Source organism: Arvicanthis niloticus, chromosome 29 (assembly GCF_011762505.2).
Source record: "Arvicanthis niloticus isolate mArvNil1 chromosome 29, mArvNil1.pat.X, whole genome shotgun sequence".
Taxonomy (NCBI): Eukaryota; Metazoa; Chordata; class Mammalia; order Rodentia; family Muridae; genus Arvicanthis; species Arvicanthis niloticus.
The window spans coordinates 51,528-56,982 of NC_133437.1; the positions used below are offsets into that span (position 1 = coordinate 51,528).

At 41.5% G+C, this 5,455-nt stretch overlaps 1 pseudogene; it reads right to left on the bottom strand.

The window, feature by feature from the left end:
• Window positions 1-1,394: 1,394 nt before the first annotated feature.
• LOC143440223 (vomeronasal type-1 receptor 1-like) lies at window positions 1,395-4,193 on the bottom strand (annotated as a pseudogene).
• Between the last annotated feature and the right edge of the window lie 1,262 nt (window positions 4,194-5,455).

Below are 5,455 nucleotides of genomic sequence, written 5' to 3' on the forward strand. Positions count from 1 at the left end.
GTACAGGCTATTGTACTGGGATCTGATGATTTTTTTGAATTTCCTCAGTTTCTGTTGTGTCTGTCTTTTCAGTTCCGATTTTATTAATTTAGATACTGTCTGTCTACCCTTCAATTAGTCTGAATTAGGGTTTATTTATCTTGTTGATATTCTCAACATACCCACTCCTGGTTTTGTTGGTAATTTCTATAGGTTTTTTTATTTCTACTTGGTTGATTACAGCCCTGAATTTGATTTTTTCATGCCATCTACTTCTCTTGCGTGTATTTGCTTCTTTTTTCTAGAGCTTTCTGCTGTAGCATCAAGCTGGTAATGTATACGCACTTCAGTTTCTTTTTTAGACACTAAGAGATATGAGTTTTAATCTTAGCACTTCTTTCATTGTGTCTTAAAATTTTTTGTATGATATGTCCTCATTTTCATTAAATTCTAAAAAGTCTTTAATTTCTTTCTTTATTTCTACCTTGACCATCTCATCATTGAGTAGAGTGTTGTTCAGTCTCCACATGTATGTGAGTTTCCATTGTTTTTGTCATTATTAAAACCAGCTTTATTTCCTGGTGATCTGATAGGATGCAGGAGATTATTTCAATCATTCTAAATCCATTGAGGGCTGTGTTATGATCAGTTATATAGTCTGTTGGGAGCCGACTCCTAGCAGAAAGTGACTGTCATCTTTGTAGCCATCTTGGATCATATACCCTGACAAGAGACTTGTTTTCAACAGCCTACAAGAGCTTAGCACACTCTGATAAACATCTTGTTTTTCCCTCATATCTTGTTTTGCTGTTTAGTGCCTCCAGCTGAATGGCACATGTGGTATCTATGTCTGCAAGGCCCACGTAGTATTTACACCTGTAAGGTGCATGCAGTATCCATACCTACAAGATACATGGCAAAGTGTATAAATACCCTGGATTTCCTTTCAAGGAAAGAGATGAGACTTGATTAGACCTTCTGTCTTGTCTCCATTCTTCACATCTCTTCCCTTTTATCCCCACTCTCTCTCTTGCTATATCCTGACCCATGGACTGGAGCAGCAGTGTGGGCTGTGACAATGGTATATTTTGGTGAATGTACCATGAGGTGCTGAGAAAAAAGGTATATTTTTTAAGGATAAAATGTTCTATAAATATCTGTTAAATCCTTTTGGTTCATAACTTCTGTTAATTTTACTGTGTCTCTGTTTAGTTTCTGTTTTCATGATCTGTTTATTGCTGAGAGTGTGGTGTTGAAGTCTCTCAGTCTCTCCTTGACAGGCCTTCAAGGTACTCCACAGCAACAAAGATGAATTCACGGGTTCTTGTGACAGATCTGTAGATGGGAAAGAAGACTTGTGAGAGGTGACCAATGTTCATTCATAAATCAGCAAGTAGACTGGACACTCCCAGTACCTAATAGCAGGAGGTCAGAGTCCTGGAGTTCTGAAAAATAAGCACCAAGGAACTCAGGGAGGAGAAACAAACTTCAGGGATTTTGCTGTAAAATATTTAGACTTAATTGAGAGAGTAAAAGGGGATGAAGTCACCCACCAAGAGTAGGATCCTGTGAGTTGCCCTCATTCCTGGGGAAGTCCTGTGGGTGAGGTTGCAACTGAGAACATGTTGGACCCTCTGGAGGTGTCTGTGAAGGAGACATACCATATGCACATTGGCTGCCACCATAAGTGTCATTAGTAGGGCAACCAGAATGACTAAATGAATGGCATTGCACACAATCCAGACATGGCAACCACATACTGGCAAGCAAAGCCATTCCCCATTAAGGAGTCACTACTGTTATCCCCAAAGACTTTTATCTCAATAGGATAGATAAAATGGTGCTGATGACAAGATTGAAAGTCCAGCAGAAGAAGCAGGAGCAGCCAACATGCCTATAAACCCAGCATCTGAGTCCTATTCACATTCAGTGCCTGGGCTGACTGTGACTGCCTGAAAAAAGCTCAGCAACCCTGGTTGCTGCAGAGCAAAAGTTCTTGAGACACCTTATGGAGGTAAAAAAATTTTAATACCCAGAACCTCCAGAACATGCACCAGCCCCAAATCTTCTGTAACCTGCAGTGCCACCTTGGAGAGAAGAAACAAGAGATTGGCCAGAGCCAAGTTGGACAGTATGAGCTCTGTAGGCTTCAGTCTGTGACCTGTGAGAAGGACGAAGCTATGCATGAAGAGCAAGTAAGTATTTGCCAGCAGGTCTGTGCCTATCTGCAACAGGAATGCAACTTTCAAGACCATACATCAACAGTTATTTGTCCATGTTTGTGGTGCTTATAGTCAAGGTTGTGTCCTGGAAGAGAAAAACATTGATATTACTGTGCATAGGTTATGACTACCCAGTAAATCCAAGCATTTTATTAACTTATTTGTATGTGTATAAGAAGATTTGGGGTGTCACATGTGTGTGTGCATATATACGTATGGGTGCTCCACAAGACTGGGGAGGCCTTTTCTGTTGTGTTCTACCTTATATACTTTTTAAGACAAAGTCTGTCACTGAATCTGGAGCTCACTGCCTGACAAAATAATTGGCCAACAGTCTCTAGGCACCCTTCCCACTTTACATCCCCAGTATATGATACCTCATCTGGCTTTTTATGTAGGTCTGAAAGACGCTAATTTGAGTCCTCATGCTTGCAGTATAAATTCTTTGCCAACTCATATTCCTCAGAGCTCAAAGTTTTCTTTTCTTAAAAGATCAAACTACTATATATAACAGGCCTAGGTCTTGTCCAGGCATGTTCTTTGGTTGATGGATCAGTCTCTGTGAGCCCATATGGGCACAGGTAGGCCCCCTAAAAATATGTAGCACATGTGCAGCTTGGTCTTCAAGTGAGTCTCTGCAACAGTTGGAATATGGCCTGTCTCTTATTATGACTCTGTTGCTTGCCTTTGGATCCCTTTCCCCAGATAGGCTGCCTTGTCTGGCCTTAGTGGGAAAGAATGTGCTTAGTCCTGATGAAACTTGATGTGCCAAGAGTGGTTGCTATGGGTGGGGCAACTAGGAGGGTGGAGGGATGGAAGTGGGGGCACTCTATCTTTCTGAGGAGGATGGGGGGCCAAAGAAGGAGGACAGAAATGTGGGAGGGTGGGAGGATGGGGCTGAGAGGGGAAGGGCTGTAATCAGGATGTAAAGTGAATACATGTGTACATACATACATACATACATACATACATACATGAGATTAAACAGAGGAGCTCAAAGTAAATATCAGTTGATAGAGTGTTTGACTGGCTTATGCAAAACTCTTGAATTTTATCAACAGCACTCTCTAAGCCAGACATGGTACACAACAGCAAGCCCAGCACTCAGAAGATAGGCATTGAAGGATCCAGAGTCAAGTCATTGGGACCTTGTCTCAGTTAATAGCTAGAAATAAAGTGAATAAATAAAAGCTGAGTAGGTGGGGGTGGAGAGCTGACTCAGTGGTTAAGAGCACCAGGTGCTCTTCCAGAAGACCTGGATTGACCACCAGCACCCACATGGAAGCTCACAGCTTCCTCTAACTCTAGCTCCAGAAGATGCTGTGCCTCTGGCCTCCAGGCACTTGAACTCTTGTGCACATATCCACACATGTACACATAACTATTTTTAGGTTTGTTCTAATTTAACTGAAAGTCACTGAGAAGTTTTCTGGTACTTGAACTCCAATTTGGTAGTTCTAAAAACATGGCTCAATGGAAGAAAGCTTGCCTGACATTCATGACACAATTGATTTCTTATTCTTAGTTCCACAAACTAAATTCTAGTCTTATATTAGATTTTTATTATCATCATAATTACTACATAACTATTGAAATACATTATTCTTGCTTTCAACCTGGTACTACAGAAGTTACCTCTGCCTGGGCCTGTAATCTCAACATACAGGAAGCAACAGGGAGAGTATTGTCACAGGTCTGAGGAAAGATTGGGCTAAAGCATTAGTTCCAACTTAGTCTCAGCTATATGAGAATATATTTACTTTCTTTAAAAAATAATTAAAATTTGAATCAGACAATAACTTTAATGTTATTACATTATCTATCTATCTATCTATCTATCTATCTATCTATCTATCTATCTATCTTATACATATTTATATATTGTCCCATGCACTATTAACCCTGTACCACAGAACAGAGCTAACCCCCACACTCTTCCACAGTCTTACTTCCAAAAGCATATGATGTGTTGCGAACCACTCTGGCCCACATTTGGGGGCCAAAATGTCTCAGACCATTCTGTCAATGTTTGAACCCACACTGCCGAAAGCCTTGGGGATTACACTGTTAGAGCTCGCACTGCCCGAAGCTGCTCCAATCCACAGGTCGGGGTTCAGCAAGAGAGAGAGAGAGTGAGAACAGACACGAAGAATGGAGGTCAGACAGAGTGTGATTCAATCCCGTTTATTCTTCAGTCTCTCTTCCTAATCCAAGTCCCAAGTCTTGAGTTCCTAGTCCCTAGTTCCTAGTCCCTAGTGCCTCCAAGTTCCAAGCTTCTTTCTAAGCTCCCTTCAAAGTGCCTAATGTCTAATTCCAAGTTCTTCCTCCAAGTGCCAGCTACCTAATGCCTAATAACTAACTCCAAGTTGTACTGGTAGTGCCTAATTCCTACTCCACACTGTACTCTCTGAAGTGTCTGATTCTCTGTTACTCCAAATTGTTCTGAATTCCCTTGTCTGCCTCTTGCCTTTTATGTCTCACTTCTAAGCCACGCCTCTAAGTCACACCTTTATCATGCCCTTAGGTCTTGTCTCTAAATCTGATCTCTAAGTCACACTCTTAAGTCACACACCTTTAAGTCTCACACACCCAAGGGAAAATCCTGGGTATCTAAATCAAGATGTTATCAGAGTGTGCTCAACTGTTGTAGACTAATGTAATCAAGTCTCTTTTCAGAGTATATGGCTCAAGATGGCTGCAAGGATGATAGCTGCCTTCTGTAGGCTCCCCACAATGATGGCTTTCCAGAGACACCATCCTTTGTTCTGTTTGAAGTCTTTCACAAGCAGATAATGAAGACTTTAATGAGAACAAGGAGGTTCACATTACTATGGGACCCTAAAGGGGGAGTTATTTCTTCTAGACTTTCCAAAACTACAAGCCTTCTCACCAGACAACATGTCCCTACAGATCAGAGTGTGTTAAGCATTTCTACAAACACACTGGGAACCCCAGATCTTGTGCCATTCTCAGGATGGAGGGAGCATCCTCTACACACCGAGGACACAGGAGAAAGGCTCCAGTGGAGACTTATAAAAAGGAAGCATTGATTCCTACCTTCTAACTCACACATGCCACTCAAGTGACTTCAGTTCCAAGGAACAAACACACAAAGCAAATAGAACAGAGTTCAGAAAAATTGTAGGGTTGGAGAGATGGCTCTGGTCAAGATCACCGCTGTTCTTTCCGAGATCCCAGTTTACTCCGCAGGCAACCGTATGGTACCTCCAATAACAATGGGATCTAATTTTCTC